The sequence below is a fragment of the Canis lupus genome, chromosome 8, assembly GCF_003254725.2.
Source record: "Canis lupus dingo isolate Sandy chromosome 8, ASM325472v2, whole genome shotgun sequence".
Classification (NCBI taxonomy): domain Eukaryota; kingdom Metazoa; phylum Chordata; class Mammalia; order Carnivora; family Canidae; genus Canis; species Canis lupus.
Window position 1 is genome coordinate 51,174,539 of NC_064250.1, and position 25,305 is coordinate 51,199,843.

The following is a 25,305-nucleotide window of genomic DNA, read 5'->3' on the forward strand; positions in this document are numbered from 1 at the left end:
GACTGGTTCAGTTGGAAATGTGTAGATTGGTGACAGGTTAAACTTCAGATATCTAAGAATTAATCTCCTTATTTCTTGGTACCATATCTTAGGTCTACTATCTTGTAAGGCCTAGGAGGTAAGACATTCTTTGTCCCTTTCATTTACTATAGTTTTGGTTTAATTATACCCATAAGGAGTGCTTGACAAATGCTATCAGATCCCAAGGTCAAGGCTAATACTCCAGGATGATCTGTGGCAATTATTATTAAAGCACATCTTTACCTTTAGCTCCCTTGAAAATGAAGGAGGGGAAGAACAACTAAAGAAAACTCCTCTGCATTTTATCCCTTTTTCTCCCCTATGAGGAACTCTAGGGTAATTAAGTTTAACTTCACCAGCAAAATAAAAAGAAAAAAATCTCACTTTCAGTATCTGACTGTCTCCTTAAGGGAGATGGAGGATAATAGATGGATAGATAGATGGAGGCAGACAGAAATGGTTACAGTAGTCAGACAGATCTATATTCAGTTTATTATGTTTGATTTTCAAAGTTAATTGAGTGTTTTGCCTTAAAATTGTCTTTTTCTTCCTCTTCTTCTCTTTGTTGTAATTTAAAGGAGATAGATAAAGGCAAAGAAAAAATCAATTTTAAAGTTTGTTTTCCAAAGTTGTTTCATAGTCTCAGTGGTCATAGCTTTAAACCCAGCACCAAGCAGTCACATGTAGCTGGCTTCAGGATGGCCCCTGTGATGAACGTTCCTTTATGACTATGGTGGAGGGAAACATAGGAAGGTGGGAAAATATAGAACTTCTAGTTCACCCAGAGAACTAGAAGTCTCATGTTATGGTTTTCCATGGCCCTTAGTTTAATGTCAGAGCTCATGTTTTTGCCTAGGATAACAATGCCTTATATTTGTTTACAGAACACATTTGTGCTTATCTTTTGTGATTCTTACTTACCAGCAAGATAGAAATGGCTATCCTCACTTTATGGATGAACACACTAAAGGCTAGAATATATAAGTGACCAACATCAGAAAGCTAGTAAATGGAAGCACCAGAACTTGAATCCTGAACTTTGGATTCTAAAGACTACTTAAATAAATAAATAAATAAAATAAAATACAAAATAAGGACAGTACTACTTTTGCTATACCCCTTAGACATGATGACTGGATTACACTGTCTTTTTTTAGTTTCTCTGTTATGTTCACCCCCAGTTCCCAGTACCAATTCAGTGCTTTAGGTATAATAAATGTCAATAAAACAGCATTTTCTTCTTTAAGTCCTTTCTAAATACTAAAGGAAAATTCCATTGGCTAGCTTCATGAACTCCTTTTAAACTTATGCTAGGAGTGAGGTTATGGGGCAGACGATTATCTTGATTATCTAATAGGAAAAACATTCAACCAGAAGTTCTCATATGACTTTGAAATGACCTTAAGTGACTTAGCCTCTCGGAATCTTTTCTCTATTCCACAGGGGTCTTGATAATACTGACCATAAGGTTGTTGGAGTATCTGTATTGTGGAATTAACTGCCTGAGTCTAAAGCCTTGGTTGCATGTGCAGTGTAATCACTTGTAGGGATGGAGGCTCCTGGCTGAGATGTGGCTGAAGTGGCTTCTCTTCTGGGAATCAAGGTGATCAGTTACAAACAGTATGTTTCTGAGAAATTCTTTGACAGACTAGTCTTTTGCATCTTTCATCCACATCACTCCCATTCTACCTTCTCTCAAAACATCTCTGACACAATAAGGGCTCTCAAATAGTGATGTGGAGAGTGCCTGTCAGCTGCCACCTACTTTCCTATGGTGTTAATGTTTATCATATAGTCTAATTTTTTAAAAAAGATTTTATTTATTTATTCATGAGAGACAAACAGAGAGAGGCAGGGATGTAGGCAGAGGGAGAAGCAGGCTCCCCATGGGGAGTCTGATGTGACACTCGATCCTAGGACCCCAGGATCACAGTCAGCTGAGGGCAGATGCTCAAGCACTGAGCCACCCAGGCACACCTATCATATAGTCTTATGTATTTTATTGCTGATAAAATTATTTGTCCTGTTCTGTAAAAAGCAGTCAACATATGGATTTCATAGCCAAAGCTGTATTCTGAGGACAGTTGATAGTTACACAATTTGGGCAGAGTAGAAGGTTTCCAGGACTTTTCCACTTGATGTCTGCAACAGCCTCTCTCTTCATCAAAGTATAATGGACTCCCCAAATAAAGCTCATTCTAGTGCCTTTCAAATGAAAATACCATGATCTCCAATGAGTGTCAGCCAGGGCCAAATACTCTCACATATGACCTCATTGAATAATTGACTGGGTGGGACAAATCCAATAATTGTTATTTTACAGGTGAAGAAAATTAAGTGTGTGCCTAAAATCGCCTAGCCAGTAGTGGTTAGCCAAGATTTATACTTTGGGTTTCTGATTCCCAAGTGTAGGGCTCTTTCCACTATACTTAGGTTTATTTGGTATATGCTAGCCACATTAAAATAGAACAGAGGAATGTTGTGAATCATTGCATTAGTCACAGTTGGAAACCAATTTGTAAGCAATCTTGTACCAGTGATCCTGAAGTTTGGAGGTCAAGAGAAGAGGGAGAGTTCTGATAAAAGAGTAGTAAAAGGTAAAATTTGGACCTCTGCCTATTACTATAAATAAAGTTTTTTGAACACAAACCATGCCTATTTGTTTTCATCTTGTTTTTAGCTGCTTTTTTTAAAATTGAAGTATAATTGACATTACATTGTATCAGCCTCATGCACAAAGTAATGATTCAGTATTTGTATATATTGCAAGATGATCACCACAATAAATCCAGTTAATCTCCATCACCGTACATAGTCACAATTTGTTTCTTTTCCTTTTTCCTTTTTTTTTTTTTTTCCAAAGTAAGTTCAATATCCAGCTCACGATTCCAGGATCAGGAGTTACATGCTCTACTGACTCAGCCAACCAGGCACCACTATTTTTTTTTTCTTGTGATAAGAACTTACAAGATCCACTCTGCTGCTTTTGTTCCTGGCTGCTTTTGCTTTACAGTGGCAGAGTTGAGTCATAATGATAGAGATCCTGTGGCCCACAAACTAAAATATTTACTGTCTAATCCTTTATAGAATTGCTGGCTTTGGTGTAGAACATTTAGAAAATATAGAGAATTATAAAAGAAGTAAAAATGATCCCTAACCCCTCAACCCAGAAATAACTCCTATATATACAGCTGTAATTTGCTGTATATATTTCTCTTTTTTTTCTGTATATACTTAATGTTTTTCTTCCCAGTCATTAAATTTTTTAGAAAATATAATTTTAATGGTTGAATAATATTCTTTAGCATTAATACACCATACTTTAGTCATTTTTCATAGAAATTTAGTCATGATTTCATAGAAATCAACTTTTTAAAAAATATAAATAATGCTATGATGTGCATCTGGGCACATAGCTCTTTGGCCTTTTTGGCATAAGTCCTTGCAGTGAGATTATTTCAGTTGAATTGTACAAAAATGTTTAAATTCTTAATACATATCAAAACACTGCCTTCCAGAGAGATTGTCAATTCCACTCTTAACTCACCTGCAGAGGATGGGAGCCAATGCCTGCCTCAGTAAACCCTCATCGTATTGAGGAGTATATTTTCCTAATAATAAGAATAATAATTTTTATTATTAGTGTATTCTTATTATTAGTGACTTGAACTTTTTCTCATTCTTTTACTGTTCTTGAAATGTTTGTGATTAATAATAATTTTTATTATTAGTGACTTGAACTTTTTCTCATTCTTTTACTGTTCTTGAAATGTTTGTGTCACAGACCTATTATTTTTATATTGAAGATTTAAGTTTTTCCCTTATTATTTTGATGGACTTTTTATTGATTACTATTATCACTTGGTAAGGCAAATATTTTTTCAATTTTACTTCTTAATTTTATGATGCTCTTTGAGGGGCAAAAATATTTCCGTGGCAAAAACTTTTTTTAATACTTTATTTATTTATTCATGAGAGACACAGAGAGAGAGAGAGGCAGAGACACAGGCAGAGGGAGAAGCAGGCTCCATGCAGGAAGCCCGACGCGGGACTTGATCCCAGGTCTCTAGGATCGCTCCTTGGGCTGAAGGCAGGCGCTAAACCGTTGAGCCACCCAGGGATCCCCTCTGTGGCAAAAACTATTGATATTTTTTCCTTTTATAATTTCTCCAGTTGCTTTTTCTGTATTCAGGAAAACTTTCCCCAAAGGCTAGGTAAATATTTATTTGCATTTTCTTATTGTTTCTTAACTTTCTTTTTAACCTTTTGAAATTTGTTTTTGGCATAAAGTACTAAACTGAATTATTTATTTTGTTTTTCAATTTTTTTCAAGTTCTTATACATATGAGGCTTTCTACTGTGCTCAATTAATCTTTCAACAATACTTGTGCCAGTTTTATCCTGTTTTAGTTGTTTATAGTACAGACTAAAGACTAATACCCAGCAGAGCAAATACTCCTTTATTATTTATTTTTATATATACTCTTTAAAAAATGTAAGGGCTCATGGGACTTTGCCAATGAACATCTAGAGCAAGGGTTCTTAAACTAATCCTAAAGTAGCCCACCACCTGTTTTTTGTCGAAGTTTTACTTGAACACAGCCCCACTAATTTGTGTACATATTGTCTATTGTATCCCATCCTATAATGGCAGAGTTCAATAATTGTGACAGAGATTGCTTGAAACACAAAGCCACCTAAAATATTTACTGTCTGACCCTTCACAGAAAGTTTTCTGGCTCCTGGTCTATCTTGGGATATGAATTCGAGTGGATAGGAAAACTATGTCACAGGACCCTACTTCTTAGGACATATCACAGGTTCCAAGTAGGACTTTTGCTTTTTGCTCTGCTTTTGCTTTTTTAGTAAGGTGAAATCAAGATAGAGCTGACTTTCTGCTGTCTGCAGTTAGTCTTCTCATTAGTTATATGTAATGCCATATCGACAGAGCATTTCTTCCCAGTCTGACTTCTCTCTACAACCCAGGACACTTCTTTAGGGGGTATCAATATCCAATGCTAATCTAACAAAACAAACACTGCCATGTAGATCAACTGCTTGAAAGATCATTTCATAGCTGGTGAAGTATTTTAGATAATCCCCTGCTCTAATGAGCTCATCACTGTCCCTCTCCATTTGCCCAGGCATGCAGAAGTTGATTATATGTCTGGATTAGCTGAGGGCCCAAGGTGGGAGGGTTGGAGGTGTTTGATGGGAGGAACAAGAGATATGAGCTCATGAAAGGCAGCAAGAGTCACTTAGATGGACAGTTCTTCAGATGCATGAGTGTAATGAAATGATCCTGCATGACCCTTCTCTGTGACCTGTGTGGGCCATGTGTTGTTCATGGAGTGCTTAAGGAGTACCAAAGTGGGCTCTCTATGTATTTTTAAAATTGAATAGCAATATCTCCACCAGGACACAATACACAAGCCTCTGTTTGGTTGTTTATTTTTATGACAGTTTTGAAACTCTGGCTTATCTCAGTGGGAAGTGCCAGCCTTCTCTTTGTGTGGTCTGGAATGGGCTTTTATGCACTTAGCAGCATGCTATGAAAGATTGTTGTAACTGGTCAGAGTTCCACGAGAGGCTGACAGAAGCACCTAAAAAGTTCTGTGTGCACATGCACATTTGAGTATGCGTATGTCTACATACACACACATACACACAAAAAAGAAAGAAAGTAAAAAAGAAAAGGATTTTTTTTTAAAGGTGGTATGTCTCAGAGTGATGTAAAGAAAAAATATATTGGCTCATGTTGATGCAAAAATAAATATTTGCACAAGAACCAAGACTAAAAGTAATTTTTTGAGTATTATTTTTCATCTTCTTGGAATGTAAAGATGGGGTGTGATTTCTCCAACCTAAAGAGGAATGATAAATTGGTCTTCATCAGAATTATAAATTATATATTATAATAATTATAAATTTCTTTTCTTTATTCTGTGCAAGGATTACCAAAAGGCAGAAATTGAGTAGATAGGGAAGCAAAGAGAGAGAAAAGAGTGAATGTAAACAAAGAGGAAAAGAGAGACCAATAGAACAGGAATAAGAACAAGAGTGTTACAAAGACCCAATAACAAGAAATGTGGTTTGATGACAATCTTTCAAGAGAAATTTGGTCTTAGAAAAAGTCATTGGATAACAAATATGTCAAAATATGTAGGAGAGACTGGGCATGGTTTAGGTATCCAGGGCTCCACTGTGGGTATATAACAGTTATGAGGTTTGGCATGGTTGAGTATCTGTACTCAATGATATGCATGTACTCTTACTTCTGCCATTGGCTATTATTGTGATGCATGCACACTTTGTCAGAGATCAGAAACCCTAAGAGTAGGTAAGAGCTCGTAGAGACTAACCTCCTACCCAGTGTAGAAATTCCATCCCATGATATCTCTAACAGAAGGAATTATAGAGTTTGGAAGAAGCTTAAACTCTAGAGTTGTAGCTAAGACTGTAGGCTTTAGGGTCAGAGGGTCTAGATGTGAATCTATGCTATTCCATCCATCCTGGTTATGTCCTTGGGAAGGTTAATTCAACTCTCTATGCCTTAATGAGCCTGTCAAATGAGGATGATAATAGCATCTACCATTTTGAAATGTGGTGAAGATTAAGTGACATGATATAAATCACTTAACGTGATGCTCCACACATAAGTGCTCAGAAAATGTTCTCTATTATTTGTTGTTGTTATCATTTGTTGTTGTCATCATCATCATCATCATCTCTTGTATTATTTTGGATTGTCTATTATTATTATCTCCTGTAGTCTTGTTATTTTACAAACAAGGATAAATCTGGAAAAAAGCAGTCATCTCCATTAGTGAATTGCCCAAGACCTTGAATCTAGAGAAATCTAATAAGTGTTTAATGCCAGTACCTCTTTGAGAGTTTGTTGGGCATACTTTGTGTACTCTCTCCTCCAGACCAGAAGTGCATCACAGAGGATAAAAGAATGTTTTTTAAAAAGGTTTTATTTACTTATTTGAGAGAGAGAGCGAGCACAGCAGGGGTGGGGCAGAGGGATAAGCAGACATGCCGCTGAGCAGGGACCCCAATGTGGGGGCTTCATCTCAGGACCCCGAGATCATGACCTGAGCTGAAGTCTGTCACTTAACCAACTGAACCACCCAGGCACCCCTAGGATAAAAGAATATTTTGCTAAATATGATAACCCAGGTTTGAACTAAGAAGGGGAGGGATGATTCACATTTGGAAAGAGTGAAGCTAAATATTAAAGCACTTTTATTTACTGAAAAAATAATTATAATTCCTAGAGTATTGTAGAGGGAGGAAAAGGGAGATTCAATTAGTATTATTTTTAAGAATCAAAGGCATGGCAGTGAATCAGAAGAGAGAAGTTCTGCTTCTCAATTCTAAAATTTTTACTAATCTACTAGGAAAAAGAAGACCATTCTTCAATGATTATGCCTTGTAAACAGGAACAAGACTTATTTTTCATCCAGAGAGTGACAGGAAAAAGACCCAACCAGTAAATTAATCAGAGAATAAATGTGAACTTTTTCTCACACTTTTTAAAAAGTAAACGTATTATTTTGAGATGATTGTATATTTCCATGCAATTGTAGGAAATAATACAGAGATCCTGATTACCTTTGCATAGTTACTCCCTATGGCAACATCTTGCAAAACTATTCTTCAATATTATAGCCAGGATGTTGACATTGATAGTAGTCAAGTCACAGAATATTTCCATCACCAAAGGGATTCTTCAGGTTACCCTTACATAGTCAAAATCCCACAACTCAACCCCCACTTAAACCCTGGCAACTAATCTCTAATGCAGAACTAATCTGTTTTCTATTTGTATAATATTGCCATTTCAAGAATGCTAAATGGGAAAATATATCATGCAAGTTTTGGGATTAGCTTTATCCACTCAGCAAAGTATATACCACAGTTTATTTAACCATTTACCTATTGAAGGATATCTGGATCATTTCCAAAAGCTGCTATAAAAAGTACAGACTTTTATGTGAATACACATTTTCACTTTGCTGGAATAATACTCAGTAGTACAATTGCTAGGTAGTTACATATTTAGGTTTTTATGAAAGAGCCAAAGTGTTTTCCAAAGCTGAGTGGTTTTACATCTCCATTTTCTTTACATCTTTGTTGGCATGATGTTGTCACTATTTTTTAATTTAGCCATTCTGATAGATGTGTAGTAATATCTCATTGTTGTTTTAATTTGCATTTCCCTAATCGCTAATGATGTTGAACATCTTTTCAAATGCTTAATTATTTGTATATCCTCCTTGATGAAATATTTCTTCAGATCTTTAGTCTGTTTTTCCAAATGGATTTTCTTTTACTATTGAGTTTTGAGATTTCTTTACATATTCTAGATACTAGTTCTTTGTTAGATATATAGTTTGCAAATATTTTCTCTCTCTCTAGTTTGTCTTTTCATCCTCTATCTGTGGTCTTTTACAGAGCAAGAATTTATAATTTTGATGAAGACCAATTTATCAAGTTTTCCTTTTACAAGTTGTGCCTTTGGTGTCTAAGTCTAAACTATTTGCAGAGCCCTATATTCTGAAGATTTTTCTCTTACGTTTTTTTTTTGCTAAAAATTGCTATACTTTTACATTATACTTTTAAGTCTATAATCCATTTTGAGATAATTTTTATATAGAGTATGAGACTTAAGTCAAGGTTCAGTTTTTGCCTTAACATATGGATGTATAATTGTTTTAGCTCCATTTGTTGAAAAGACTATTTTTCCTACTTTGAATTGCTTTTGCATCTTGGTAAAAAATTGGTTGAACATATTTGTGTAGGTCTATTTATGGGTTCTCTATTCTGTTCCATTGGTCTATATGTCGATTCCTCCACCAATACCATACACTTGATTATAGTAGCTATATAAGTTTTGAAATTGGATAGATTAATTCCTCCCACTTCACTTTTTTTCAATATTCTTTTAGCTATTCTAGCTCCTTTTCATTTCCATATAAACTTTAAAATAATCTTGGTTATATCTACAAAAAAATCTTGCTAGGATTTGGACAGAAGTCATATTAAATCCGTATATCAATTGAAGAGAATTAAAATCTTTACTATGTCAGGTTTTCCAATTTACAAATATTATATGTCTACTTACTAGGAACTTTTTGATTTTTTTCTTTAATATTGTATAGTTTTTTGTATTTAAGTCCTATTAGATTCATAGGTAAGTACTTATTTTTTTTGAGCAATTGTAAATGGTATTTTTTTATTTGTGTATAGTTGACACACAATGTTACATTAGTTTCAGTTGTACAACTTAGTAATTTGACAAATTTATATATTATGCTATGTTCACTGCAAATATAGCTATCATCTATCCCATTTTATCACTATTTCAGTATTGTTGACTGTATTTCTTATGTAGTGCCTTTTATTCATGTGACTTATCAATTCTATAACTGGAAGCCTATATCTCTCTTTTTCCCCTTTACCTATTTTGCCCAGCCCCTTCTCCCCCTCCCTTCTGGCAACCATTAGTTTGTTCTCTGCATCTATAAGTCTGATTCTGATTTTCGTTTGTTTATTCATTTGGGATTTTTAAAAGTTCCATTTATGAGTGGAATCATATGGCATTTGTCTTTCTCAGTCTGACTTATTTCACTTAGCATAATACCCCGTATGTCCATTCATGTTGTCTCAAGTGGCATGATCTCATCCTTTTTAAATGGCTACATAATATTCCATTGTATACACACACACACACACACACACACACACACACACACACCGCATCTTCCTTAACCATTGTCTATTGATGGACATTTAGGTTGCTTCTATATCTTGGTTATTATAAATAGTGCTGCAATAAACGGGAGTGTATAATATCTTTTTCAATTAATGTTTTCATTTTCTTGGGGTAAACTACCCAGTAGTGGAATTATTGGTTCATTTGATATTTCTATTTTTAATTTTTTGAGGAACCTCTATACTGTTTTCCACAGTGGCTATACTGATTTACATTTCCTCCAACAGTGTATGAGGGTTCTTTTTTTTTAATTTAGTTTTTATTGGTGTTCAATTTACTAACATACAGAATAACCCCCAGTGCCCATCACCCATTCACTCCCACCCCCCGCCCTCCTCCCCTTCTACCACCCCTAGTTCGTTTCCCAGGAGGGTTCTTTTTTCTCCACATCCTTGCCAACACTTACTATTTCTTGTCATTTTGATTTTTCCCATTCTATTGCTCTAAGGTAATATCTCATTGTGGTTTTAATTTGTATTTCCCCGATGATGAATGATATTGAGCAACTTTTCATATATCTATTGGCCATCTGTATATTTTCTTTGAAAAAATGTCTATTTCGGTCCTCTGCCCATTTGTCAATCAGACTATTTGTTGTTTTGGTGTTGAGTTGAATAAGTTCTTTAGATGTCTTGGATATTAATACCTTTTTTTTTTTTTTTTTTTACCTTTTTGGATATAACATTTGCAAATATGTTCTTCTCTTTGGTAGATTGCCTCTTTGTTTTGTTGATGGTTTCCTTCACTGTGCAAGCTTTTATTTTGATATAGTCCCAATAGTTTATTTTTGCTTTTGTTTCCCTTGCCTGAGGAGACATATCTAGAAAAATGTTGCTATGGCCGATGTCAGAAAAATTACTGCCTGGGCTCTCTTCTAGGATTTTTATAAACTTTGAGTTTATTTTTTTGGTTTAGAATTAGAGAGTGGTCCAGTTTCATTCTTTTACATGTAGATGTCCAGTTTTCCCAGTACTATTTATTGAAAAGAATGTCTTTTTCCCATTGTATAATAACATTGTCTTTTTAATTTTGGTGTCCACATCTTTATTGTTAATATATAGAAATACAATAGATTTTTGTATATTTATCTTGTGTGAACTCACATATTAGTTCCAGGGATATATGTGTGTGTGTGTGTGTGTATTCCTTGGGATTTTCTATAGAGAATCATGTCATCTGCAATTAGCATAGTTTTATTTCTTCCTCCAATTCTGTATTCATTTTCTTTTTATTTTCTTCACCTTATTTTAACTTGGCAAGAATTTTCAATACCATGTTAAATAAGAACATCTTTGCCTTGTTCTTGGTCTTAAGGGGAAAGCATTCAGTCATCTACCATTATTAGCTATAGGGTTTTTATAGATGTTCTCTATCAAGAGAAGGAAGTTTTTCTTTATTCTAATTTTTCTGAGAGTTATTTTAAAAATCATGAAATAGTTTTAAATTTTGTCAAATACTTTTTCTGCATTGATTGATAAGATTATGTGGCTTTTTCTTTGTTAGTCTAGGAACTGTGTTGGTAGATTATACTAATACATTTTTGAATATTGAATTAATCTTGACTCCTTGGAATAAATCCCAGTTGGTCATGGTGTATAGATCTTTGCATATATGGCTAAATTCCATTTGCTAATATTTTGTTAAGGATTTTTGTGTCTGTGTTCATGAAGGTTATTGATCTGTTGTATTCCTTTTTTTGTACTATCTTAATTTCATTTTGGTATCAGAATAATGTTAACTTCATAAAATGAATTGCAGTGTTCCTTCTGTTTCAGGAAGGTATTCTATAAAATTAGTGCTAATTCTTTAAATTTTTGATAGAATTCTCTAGTGCAACCATCTGAGGCTGGAGGTTTCATTTTGGAAAGTATTTTAATTATTAATTTATTTTCCTTAATAGTTAAGTGACTATTCAAATTATCTTCATACTGGGTGATTTGTGATTGCCAAATTTATGTATGTAGAATTGTTTTCCATATTCCTTTATTGTTTGATGTCTACAAGGTCTGTAGAGATATTTTGTTTCATTCCTGATTGATAGTTTATGTCTTCTCTTTTTTTCTTTTTGTCAGTCTTGGTAAGAGATTTTTTCTAATTTTATTGATCTTTTCTAGGAAACATCTCTTTGTTTCATTGATTTTCTACATTGTTTTTCTGTTTAATTTCTTTAAATACTTTATTTATTTATTCATGAGAGACACGCAGAGAGAGAGAGAGAGGCAGAGACACAGGCAGAGGGAGAAGCAGGCTCCATGCAGGGAGCTCGATGTGGGACTCTATCCCTGGTCTCTAGGATCACGCCCTGGGCTGAAGGCAGCGCAAAACCACTGAGCCACCCAGGCTGCCTCTGTTTAATTTTTATTAATTGTTACTCTTGTCTTTCTTTCTCCTCCTTGCTTTGAAATTATTTTGTCCTTTTTTTTAGGTTCTTAAGATGTGAACTTTCTTTCTTTCTTTCTTTCTTTCTTTCTTTCTTTCTTTCTTTCTTTCTTTCTTTCTTTTTTTGTATAAGCAGTTAGTGCTATAAATTTCCCTTTTGGCACTGCTTTAGCTCTGTCAAAAATTTTGATATGTTCTATTTTTATTTTCCTTCAGTTTAAGGTATTCTTTTTCGACTTATGTATTATTTAGACGTGTTTAGTTTACAATTCTTTGGAGGATTTTCCGTTATTTTTCTGTTAGATTCCATTTTGGTTGATGAATGTACTCTATGATTTTAGTACTTTTTGTTGAGGTTTGCTTTATAGCCCAGAATGTGGGCTATTTTGGTATATATTAGTGGATACTTGAAAATAATGTGTATTCTGTTGTTATTGGGTGTTCTATAAATGTCGATTAGATATGGTTGATTGATGGTGCTGGTCTGTGTGGTTTCTGATGAGAAATACGCTGTCTTTTAAGTGATTTTTCTAGTATTGGTATGGTGCCATTCTTCTTCAACTGTTTTCAAGATTTATTTTTCTCTCTTTAATTTTAGAATTTTGCTATGATGTCTTAGCTTGGGCTGCCATAGCAAAACACCATAGAATGGGTGGCTTAAGCAACAGAAACTAAGTTTCTCGTGGCTCTGGAGCCTGGAAATCTGAGATCAGGATGTCAGGATGGTTGGGTTCTGGTAAGAGCTCTCTTACCAGATGGCCACCTTCTTCCTGTGTGCTCAGATGGAAAAGAGAGATAGAGAGAGACCTCTTCTTCTTCCTATAAGGCCACTAATCCTATGGAATTATAACCTAATTTAATCTTAGTTACCTCCTAAAAGCATTATCTCTAAATACAGTCATATATTGGGGATTGAGACTTCAACATAGGAATTTTGGGGGGACACAATCTATTGTATATGTCATGGTATGGATTTTTTTTTTTAAGATTTAATCTACTCTCAGACCAGTTATGTTCTTGAGCCTGTACGTTGATATCTTCTACCAGTTTGGGAAGTTTTAAGCAATTATTTCTTTGAGTACTTTTTTAGCCACACCTCCTTTTTTCTCTCCTTCTGGGATTTCAATGGCATAAATATAAAATCTTTTGTTATAGTCCACAGGTACTTATGGCTCTATTTATTTTTTCTACATATTTTCTCTTTGTTGTTCAGATTAGATAATTTCTCCTGTTCTATCTTCCAATTCACCAAATTTCCCCCTCTGTGTCCTTCATTCTGCTATTGTGCCATTCCATTGAGTTTTAAATTTTGGTTATTGTGTTTTTCAAAGCTAAAATATCCATTTTGTTCTCTTTTTCATTTTGTTCTTATTTATACTATTTACTGATACTTTTATCTCTTTGCCGAGACTGTGGTTTCATTTGTTTCAAGTATGTTCATTATTGCTCATTAAAACACTTTAATGATGGCTATTTTAATATCTTTGTCACAGAATTCTAATATCTCTGTCATCTTTCTGTTGGCATCTATTGAATGTCTCTTTTCATTCAGGTTGAGATCATTTTGGTTCTTGCTATGACTTGTGATCTTTAGTTGAAATCTGAACATTTTGATTAGTGTGAGACTCTGGGTCTTATTCAGACTTTTTGTTTTACCTGGCTTTGGCTTACATTACTGTCAGGGAAAGGGAGGTAGCTATCCCCCTATTTCCTGGTCCTTGTAGAAATCTTATGTTCCCTATTTGCCATTAATTCCTAAGGACGGAGCTTGTTATTCCTCTACAGAGTTTGGAGACCTAACTAGGCCTCCACTGATACCTCCCTGGCTGGGAGTAGTAGGCATGCCTTGTTACTGCTCCCCAAGTGGACTCCACAAATACCATGATGGTAGTGGAGGAGTTTCTTCATTACCTCTAGGGGGTGATGAAAGGCCTCCTCTGATACAAACCCAGAGAGGGTGGAAGGTGGTGCCTTGTTACTACCAGATGGGAATAAAAAATCCAGGCTCCACATGTGTTCTCAATTGACACCCTGCAAGTGCAGGGGGTGGGGGTTGTTATTACTTGGCAGAGATGAAAGTCCTTGCTGCCACTTGGCCTACACACCACACAGGTGAGAAAGTTAAGATGCCTCATTACAGCCTGGCAAGGATGGAAGTTTAGGTTTCCCACTTGATCTTTGCTGGGCTGGGTAGGGGTGGGATAATACTTTTTTTGTGGTGTTTGGCTGGGATACAGTGATTACTTTGTAAAATTTTTCTGCCTTCCTAGACCTTCCCTGATTGTTCGGTTAGAGATAGCAGGCTTTTGATGACTCTTTTTTTTTTTTTTTCATTTGCACCCTATGGTGTTTCCATATCTAGTTTCTCCAGCATGTAGTCTGAGATAAAAAAGAAAACTCAGGGAATTTACTACTATGTTGTTCTCTAGGTCCCAAGGTCCCTAATCAGTCTACCTTCTTTCCACTTGTTGGAGTCCTTTTATGTTTATTTTCTATTTAATGTCTAGGGGTTTTAGTCATACTTAATAGAAGGAATAGGAAAGTGTATGCCTGCTTCCCTGAAATGGAAGTCTGTACATTTGTCTTGAAAATACCAAAACACTTGACAAATGTATGATAACTCATGGATCATTTGATGGTTAATTATAGACAGACTTAAGGACTCAGCTCTCGGGAGCTGTCCAAGGTACTGGACTCTCCCTAATGTTTTCTGGTTTAGTGGAAAAGAATTTTCCATCTCTCTGTCTTACTATTTCTAATGGCCTTAACTCTTCTGTTTTCATTTATTTTAGTACCAGGCTTCAACTGCTCTGACCAGTCCTCTCAAACTTTTAGATGCTGCCCTGTAAATCCATGCTTAGCTGGGCCTTAATAACTAGCTATTCATTGGCTATTTTTGACAATAATTTGTATTTGCTATCACTGTAGAGACATCCTCTTTTTTTTTAAAAGATTTTATTTTTTAATTCTTATTTATTTATGATAGTCACAGAGAGAATGAGAGAGAGAGAGAGAGAGAGAGGCAGAGACACAGGCAGAGGGAGAAGCAGGCTCCATGCACCGGGAGCCCGACGTGGGATTCGATCCCGGGTCTCCAGGATCGCGCCCTGGGCCAAAGGCAGGCGCCAAACCGCTGCACCACCCAGGGATCCCTGTAGAGACATCCTCTAATCTGACTAGATTCTTGGAAACTCCACAGCACTCTCATGGTCTTAATTGCTTGTGTCAGTGCTACCTCTAGCCATTGAATTGCCCTGTTTTTGGAACAGTAGAACAAGTTTTTGGGGAAAAAATTCAAAGATGAATAGAGGCCCTTCTCTTAAGATGCTAACAGTTTAAAAGGGAAACTAAAATTATTAAAACTAAGTGCAATTTTCTAGGACCTTTAATCTATACTGTATTCATTGTTATTTACTTTTAAGGTATAAGGGGAAGAAAAAAATAAATAATTGGCTATTCTGAGTTCCATTATTTTCCTTGTCTTTCAGTTTTGAGTATTTGCAGAGAAATAACTGCAAAATATTTTACCTTGTTCTGTTAGGAGTATTGAAAGAGGATAATGAAGCCGTGGTAGAAAAAGACTTTTTTTTTTCCTTTAAGAGAATGTCTCTCAGATAGGAAAAATATAGCAGTCTCCCATTATGAGTTGACTTTGGAGCCAGGAAGTAGTAGTTATCCGCCCTCACCCCCCCGCCCCGCAACCATTCCATTCCTAATGCAATAGATAAAAGGTAGAAAGATAAACTTTGAAAATTTCAGTAACCTCTAATGAAAGTTCAAGTTGTCATCCTTTATCTGATGGTATTTCTACTGCTTGTATTTTTATGATTTAATATCCCTTTCCCCACTCTACTCTTCCAACAGGCAGCAGTTTCCCTTCTTGAGCTTTATGGGAATCTTTTATAGATATATTGCCTACCCTCAAGTATTTAGGTTTTTTTCATGGGAATTTGAGACACTGGAAATGTGCTACAAAAATACATGGACCTAAGAATCCTCAAAGGGCCTGGATTCCAGTGAACTAATAAAGGGTCATGAAGGCACTTCATCTATTCTTCCCCTGGACTGTACAGATGCCTTATTTAACTAAACCTCATGTTTTCCTAAATTATGGACTTAGTATAAAAATGTTGGTCTCTGTCTTCAAAGTGGAGATATTCTTCCCCACAGAACCCTCCCTCAAATTTTTCTAATCAAAGACAAATGTTATATGTCTTGTACAAATAGCCAGTGTCTGGCAATGAACCACTTTCTAACTTGTATGAAGCTAACTGGTCCACATGATGGTTAAATCTATAACTTATGCTTCACTCTTTGATATAATCTGCTGAAATAATCAGCACAGTCTAAAAGGCAATACCTGACAGAGGAACATAGTTATTAGTTTATAAGTAACTGGTTTTGGTAATTTTTAATTCCTGGAACGGATCAAACACACTAGTAAATTGCAGAACCTGGATTTGATCCCAGTTTTGCTAGATTCCAAAGTCACACAACTTTAAAGAGTGAATTATTATACTCTTTAAAATGGTGTTTCAATCTTACTGAACATAGTAAGTGATGAATCACTGAATGGATGATGAACTGTTCCGAACCACGTAGTTTATTATACATCACACATTGTGTACCATGTGCTACTGCATAGAGTCTATGCATGGTCTTCTGAATATTGATAAGATGAGGGAAATGGTACTTTCTATGTGCCCTTAGGATATTATGAGTATTAATAAGCTAACATCTTTGAGGAAAGTCTACCAGCATACTTTTATTATTTGATAACAAGAAAAGTCTAAGTTAGTGAAAAGTCAGAATAAGTGATTACTAAGAATTTTTTTAAAAATCACATTAAAGAACATTCAATATCAGAACAATGATTTATTAAGTGGATTTGTGGGTCTATTTTATTAAATATGTAACAATTCTTAGGAAGCTTATATTTACATGAATTATAAGCAAGTAGGTGCTGTGCAAAGTGCTTAAAAGGAGTTTCCTCTTTTAAGAAACTCGGTTGTTCTTTGGGAGGTCATGAGCATATGATATTTTTTAACAAACTCTTTTTATATAGCAGAAGAGTAACTTGAAGGTGAGTTATACTTGTACGGTCACAGATTTCAAATATGAAAGATATAAATGATTTAGCATTCACTCTGAGTGTCTACTCAATGTGGTAGAAGAGTAGTTAAAGTCACTTGTTCCGAAGTTAGATGGGTCTGGATTTCAATCCTGTAGCCACTCCGAATCATATGATGGCAGGAAGGTTACTTAGCATCTCCAATACCAGGTATCCTCATTTCTAAAATGCAGAGAATATCAGTCACACACAACTCATAAAATTCTTGGGATATTGAATGTGATAATGCATGAAAAGTTACGTGAATGGTATTTGAAACATAATAAAAGCTAACTGCTTCTATTATTAATATTACTGTTAAGACTATTCATAAGAAGTAACAAAAATGATGCTTTTTTCCTTGTGACAGGTTGGGTGATAACTGACTCTGTATTTGTTAGCATCACAAGATGGCAAATCCATATATAGCATCCTACTCCATAATTTCTGCTTCTTATCTAAGGTAGGAGCAAAGAGATGAGAGATTTAATCCAAAATATCCTTTGATGGCTCAGCTAACCCTGGAATTAGGTTAGGGATTTAGGACAGCTATGTCATCGGTCTGGAACAAGGGGTTTTCAAGACCCTTGTATTTATCCCAGAGTATTCCAAATTTTTGCCGCTGTCTTGAAACTGTGAATCAGCCAATATGAGGAAAGGGCCCCAGGGAACTGTTTGCTGTAGAAAGAACGCTACGCTGGCTTTTGCTCTAACTTCTTTTCTGCTCACTGCAGTAGCAACTTAGCTTCATAATGTCCTCTCTAGTCATGCATTCTGATCAAAGTAGTTATTTAAAGGTTGTGGCTAATAGGAGAATAGATACCCCCGGTATTTCCCAGAACAGAGCTCGTATTCTGGGAATCTTGGGTCCATGTGACTTCCTGAGTCAGTGATTCACACTGAGCAAGGAGATAGGTTTGGCAGATTCAAATAAATCCCCTGAGACAGGATCAGGCTGCTGAGAGTCCCCTTTGCTGGCTGAAGCTCCCAATGTATGCACAAAACACCCTATCCTGGGCCCCAGATGTGTGCAGGTTTCTAATTGCCAGTGCTGCACTAAGATTTGAAGGGTGAGAGAGTTGCAAAATCACGAACACCGAGGGCGGTGTTAGGAAGGCAGCTTCCTGCACACTCTTGTAGGTGTTAGTGAGATTATCAATTGCTCCGGGAGAAACACAGGACTGGAGGGCTTAGGGAATGTGGTGGTCCCTCTCTTCGCTGTTTCTGCACCCTGTGGTTGTGCTTTCCCAGAGGCAAGCACCCTGCATTTCCATTTCTGCAGTGAAATTAACTCGAGCTTGGCAGGTAAGTCTTTCAGGTCACCTTTAAAAAAAAAAAAAAAAAGGTATGTGAGCTGTAGTGGGGGTGGGCTATACCTCATTCCCTTACAGTGGACATATTTTATTGGTACAGAAGTGGTATTTGGAAGCTTAAATGTGGAGCAGAGGTTTGAAGAAGCCAAATTAACTACGTGGCCCTTGGGGGATGAACAAAAGGAAGAGAAGGGGATTCAGGCATTTTCTCCCTAATAAATCTCTCATTTGTCTTAGAAATTTTGCCTGTAGGCTGGTGCCTGGCTCCTGAACAGGGTCTTTGGCATGAGTTACAACTGTGATCTTCTCTCTTTTTTTCTTTTCTTTTTTCTTTTTCTTTTCTTTCTTTCTTTTTTTTTTTTCTGCTTTACTTACCACTGCATGGGAGCAGGCAGACAGAAGCAGGGTTGCACATTGTCAATACAGGCTGCAGAAGTCAATAAGCAGCCAGACAGGGAGTGAAATTGGAGGAGGCAGCTATAGATTTCTTAGGTTATTTCTTGTGAGTTTTTCAGAACTTGTGTGATTCAGGCTTGTCAGATACTATTTTGAGCCGGGTTGAGACAAACACATTCCCCTGGTGCACCAGATGTTGTCTGCAACCTCCCAATTTCCAGAGGCACCTGAGTTGGCTTTCTTGTGGGTGAGGGAATGTCCAGGCAAGGGATAGGAATTAGGGAATAAGAAATTACAATGGGGAAAGTCAATGTTCTACTGCTCAGGAATTTGGTAGAAATCCTAACATAACCTTGGAGATAATTATTAGGATGGTAGTGATGGGCTTGAGAGAATGAGGCACTATGCCTTCTACATTTCAGTGCATGGATCAGATGGATACTCAGTACAAGCATGTTGATTGAATATTAGTACCAACATGTACTAATTTTTATTTTTTAGGTGATCTCAGATTGATATGCTGGCTTCATAGAATAACAAGATGGAGTAATAGGAGAGGCTAAAGCTGATTGGTGGGTAAATTATGAACATACGAGTTTTGTTGACAGTAGAATGTCCTCAAATGGAATCATTGGACAGGGACACACAAATATAGAGCCTTCCTGCCTATCAATATATCCATCCATTTCTCTCTCTCTTTCTCTCTCTTTCTCTCTCTCATTTGTTAACCACCTAGCTCCAAGACAGTTTCAGGCAGCCTATAATACAGACCCAATGCAAATTAGCATCATTAGAGATAAAAATGTAGGCTTCATTCAAAGGTCAATCTTCTGTATTCTGCAATGATATGGCCTATAGATAACTAAAATACAAAAGTAACTATAATTTTTTTCATTTAAGCATTTTTTAGCCTTCTACCAACTTCATATCTGATACTGCAAACAAGGAGGAAAGTAGACAGATGCTCTGGCACGGCTCTTTCAGAGTCTCATGAGGTAAAAACTAGCAAAGGGTAGGTAACAGTAACACAAGTGATTGAGTTAAACATGAAGGGCTGGTTGAACATTTTGCCCCTCAGAAGGTGATAAAGCTGATAATCGGGTGGTCCTTCTTCATTCCTTAGGCTGGACTGATCTTTTATAGTCACAGGATGCTTTGCTTACTTTTTTCTCCCTATTTGAACTGAAACAGGAAGAGCATGGTCTTCCTTCCCATCCTGCCTAATTAAATATTCTATTATTTTCTCGGCTACTAAAATATTCTATTATTGCTGATCACTTCCTCCTCGGCTCAGTGTGTTTGTCACTGGCCGCAGTTTACATAAAGCATGGGCTGCCTAGAGTTTGAATTGCCTCTGGAGTGGGTGCTGGAGACAGGGAGGGGGATTCCGGGTATGCTGATGAATTCCTGCAACTGCCAGGTCTGGGAGCCTGGCTGGGAGCCAAAAGGATTGTGGACAGATGCTTTACATGCTGGGTTGACTTGGCTAAGCTAATATTCCCAGGTTCTGACCTGGAGCTGAGGGAGGGACATATTTATTCACTCAGGCTGCATGGAAATATTGACTTAATGTCTGCTATATGTAGGATATAGAGTTCTTAGCATACTTGGCAGTTAACCACAGGGGTCGTTTTCCCCTGGAAATCTACTCTGCTACCCACATAGAGGTGGTGTTCCATTATTTCACTTACTTTTCTTGGGAGGAAAAAGGGCTTTATCCCATTTCATAAATAAGGAAACTGAGACTCATATTTTAAGCATCTTGCTTGCACACCTAGTAAGTAGATAAATCATAATTGAAATTCTGTTTACTTCAAAGTATGGGCTTATTCCAATGACCTATGCATTATAAGGAAAAGCATGTTCAGAAAAGACTTTTCTGTGAGACATACTTAAGAACTGGGAAGTTTGGTTAAGGAAGACTCATGGGGCAGTAGAAATTAAGGTGGGCATTGAGAGATGAGCAGATGACAAAGAAGCACCGTTGGCTTAAACAGTAAAGAAGGTTAATTGGCTCATGTAATTGAGAAGATCAGATAATGCCACCAAGGACTGGATCTTTCTGTCTACTCTTGTCTCCTGCCATGTTAGCTTTAATGTAAGGATCTGCCCATTGCTCTTTATACCCTCCCCCTCCTTGAAGCAGGATTTCAGGCTTCTGCATAGCTCTGAGCCACTTTCCCTCATTGGACACAACTGTGGCTGGGCAAACAGGAGAGACCTTCCCTCAGAGTGTATGGATAATTATTTTACATTCATGCCTTATTATTTTAGCAGATAAACCCAGGGTTATGCTTTGGAAGGCCAATTCTGCCTGTGTTTGAGTAAAATTGGATTTAGCAGGTGCAAAAGGGTGGAGAAGTGACTTGATGGTTGATAGAATTACAGCCAGGATTCAGAGGGCATTGGGAATCCTAAGCATTGACTCTTTGAGCTCCATACTATGATCATCCTTTGAACTTTCCTTCACCCATGCTCTGTTCTTCTGTGGGTGATGCCATACCATGCCCAGTTACACTTGGGAATAATCCTAGCTTCCATGGTTTTGACTCTTATTTCTGCTGCTCAACTTCTTTATGCTGCCTTTACACATACCATCAGTCAACAAAGTCCTATTGATTTTATATCTAAATTCCTCTTAAGTTCATACCATCCTGTCATCTCCAGTGTTCCAATGCTCCCTTGTCCTTAGGCACTTAACAGCCATGTATTCCAGTTTCCTCACCTGGACTCTAATAATTGCTGCTTCACTGTGCATGGCATAGAGAAATGCTCAATAAATGGTGTTGAACAAATGAGGAATTAGATAATGAGGCAGATGAAATTTAGTGAAACATTTATTTAGGCCCTAAGTTTCCAAACCTCTCCTGTTTGTAAGATGGGTATGGATTGATATTTCTAGGAATTTCTAGGAATATTAATGGGAAAAACCTAGGTCCTTTAGCCACCAACTTACTAGGTTTCTAAGTTTACCTATTTCCATTTTATGGAGATATTTAAGAAGTACATGTCAGGCAAAGGGCTTGTTTCCACAGTGAAGACCATCCCAATCTTCCCACATCCTGGGGGGAGATGCTATACCCTTCCCTACTCCTCTGAGATCTCATTTCACCATCCTCATTTAGCCAGCCCCTGGGAAACCTGATCTAAGCCTGTGCAATGCTAGAAGTGCCTGCTTAACAGCTTGGCAGGGAAGAGAGGTGATTTACTTACCCAGCTGAATTATCTGTTTACACTTCTGATCTCCCAAGCATATGTCAGGACAAGAAAATAATAGAAGAAATTGTTAACACTGCATGGGACTAGTGCATCCACATGCAAGAGAGATTTAACATGAAAATGCTTTCTGTGGTGGTGAATCTCTCTCTGCATCTGAAATGCCTTCCTCCCCTCATTTACCTTACAACAAATTTTCCTTTATAAGTATCTATGCTCAAGCTTCTTTCCCCCTGAAGACAGAAACACCTAGCTGAAAGCTCACAGCTCTCTACTGATTTGATGGCAGCCTAGGGACTGAAGAATAAGCCTGTCCTATAGGTCTCTCGGAGGAGCTGACTCTAAAATGCTACAAGACAAATATCTGCTCAGAAAATTCTTGTGAGTGTGACAGTTCTCAAATCAGGAAGGGGAGAGAATTCCTGATGGGTCTCCCCTCTGGATGCTGGAGGAATGAAGAAACACATTGAGCCAAAGTCATAAGGCAGGTTGAGGATGGGGGTTTCTGATAAAGTGGGTTGGAGATTCCATCTCAGGCTGACTGCTAATCCTAAATGGCTGTACCACCCAACTGGTTTGTTTCTCAATTATTAATAGAAACTATCCAAGTGAGGATGGATGACTTGCCCGAGAATCTCTCCTGCAATCCTACTTCAGGGCTTGAACTTTCATTATTAGAGATCAATTCATAATACTTTGGGATGAAACACACATACATGAATCTCTTTATAGCACTCCTGCCAAGGGCCATTCAGTAAATACTTCTGGAGACAGACACTGGGCTGGTAGCTATAAATACAAAGAAAAGGAAGTCAGATCATCTACTTCCCAGGACTGTACAGTCTGGATGGTGATGTCCATCCAAAGAATAAGGAGAATAGGAGCTGATATACATAGTACTTTATGCCAGACACTTTTCTATGTGTTCTACATGCCTAAGTCATTGCATTATCACAATTCTATGACACTCCTTTCCCTATTTTACAGTGAGGATACTGGGACACATGGCTATTAAGTACCTAGTCTAAAGTGGCAGAGCTAATATATACAAGACACATGAGAACAGAGAGAAAAGAGCTGTGGTCAGGGAGGTTCACACACCTGAACATCTTTACTGGTCGTAACTTACCGTCATCCTAAATGCCCTCTGTGCTTCCTTTGAATTGTATTTCACCCTCTCTCTCTTATCAAAGTTAGGTATTCCTGTGAAGGGACAGAAATCCCTAACATCTTGATATGAATTTAGCATTCAAACATTTGACACCTGAGATGGGGAGGGTAGAGTCTGAGGAGGCAGAGACATTTGAAATTATTTGGGCTGGCTTTTTGGTTTTCCCAGAACCAGTTTTGGTCAAGAGGCCAAAAGACAATAAAATGGCACACAGATGGAGGGAGGTTGTTGGAAAGGTAGACTTCAATCTACTATTTCCACTGGACACATTGTACTCTGAGACTATTTTTTTACTTATTATACCTTTTCAGGACTGTTTTGATTATATGCGACTGGAAACAAAACCAAAACTGCTTTAAGCCAAAAGAGAATTTTAGTGGAGTCCATAAGGAGAAAATCTAGGGGTTGTTCTGGATTGAATTACAGCTTGATGCAGAATCTCATGTGATGTTTCCAGGCTTCATGTTCTCATCTTTCGCCTTAGTCCTGTTCTTCTCTCACCTCATGATCACAGGATTAATGCAGCAGCTCCAAACCTCAATCTGCCTGGCTTTTTTCTCAGCTGGGTGGTGGAGAGGGTGATATAAGAGCTCCTTTCCTGAGTAATCAGAAAAGAATTCTGGGCTTTTCTTTTATTGACTCTACTAAATTGCCTGCTTATTCCTGGAGCAATCACTGTGCCCAGGTTATACTTATTAACTTAGACTAATTGGCATGGGGATGGAATGAAAGTAGGGAACTAGTGAGTTCAGAAATTTCAGGAAATTCAGTTTATCATAGAGAAGGCAATGACATCCTTCACTAGAAACTTCTCAAGTGATGACTTATAGCATAGTTCCTTCAGACAGTGTTTTCTCTCCTGGGCCAGTAGCATCCACAGACCCACACCTTCTTTATCTCCTTTTAACCACTCAGTACATATACTTTGTCCTCAGCAGTGTGTCAAAGTGGCTCAGGGGCAAGAAAAATAGAGGGAATGGCTAAAGAGCATACATTAGCTTTTTTTAATGGCCCTGTAGTTCCTTCACTCTTGAGTCAGGGTTCTTATTCAGAGCAGAGAGACCCAGAAAATCTTTGGTCCTACAGATGGTGTTGGTTGGGTATCAGCATATGGGGAGATATGTGGGTGGGAGCAGCTGATGTCAGGAGGGCTGAGTTGGAACATTGGATTCGAATCAAGAGAAAAGTCTTGAGGCTTCAGCTGATGAAGAAAAACCTTCTTAACTGAAAGATGTGGAATTCTATGAAAGATACAGCCATTCTGTAAGGATGATGAAAAAGAGATCTAACTTTGAAATGATTAAAACTCTGCTGGACACAGTCTTGAGGGATATATATGGGAGCTATGGGAAAGGGAGTCAGGGCCTCTTGCCATGGGTACTCCTTATCAGTGATTTCTTCCTTTGGCCCAGGGAAAGACAGCTTGGTAGAGGAAGCTTACACTGTTTAACTGTGTGACTTTGGAGAATTAAATCTTTTGAGTCTAGATGTCCTAATCAGTAAATAAGGATAAGAGAAATACCAATTTCATGAAGAAATTGTGAAAATTAAATGAAATGGTTTTATATAAAAACTAGCTGGTTTTAGCTGGTAGAGCGAAGATTTAAACCCATCCTTGGCCCAGGGTAGACAATTGGATCAATATCAGTTTCAGCCTTTTTCTCCCTATGAGCTCTAGTCTAAATACTCAACAACTTGGAGGTTTTTCTCTCAATTCTGTTCGTGACTTTATGATACTAAGCATGTTGATAATGAGTGGCTGAAATTAACTTGTCATTAATGCATTTATTTTGGATTCAGTATTTTCCTGAGCAGTTGCACCAAATCACAGAATAATGGAGGTGTTCTGGTTAAGTGGACCCCCATCTTCTGATACAGCACAGTCCCTGGATCAGAGCCAATTGGGTTGGAATCTCAA

General features: G+C 37.1%; 1 protein-coding gene across 20 annotated transcripts in view; it reads left to right on the top strand.

The window, feature by feature from the left end:
• Positions 1-25,305, top strand: part of NRXN3 (neurexin 3) — a 1,528,419-nt gene that overhangs the window by 201,189 nt on the left and 1,301,925 nt on the right. Inside the window, exon 1 of one of the 20 annotated variants that reach the window (XM_049113352.1) lies at positions 18,431-18,596. The exons of the other annotated variants lie outside the window; for them this stretch is intronic. The gene's annotated coding sequence lies outside the window, so the exon portion shown is untranslated. Of the gene's footprint in view, positions 1-18,430; positions 18,597-25,305 lie in introns of those variants that run through there. 20 annotated transcript variants of the gene reach the window in all.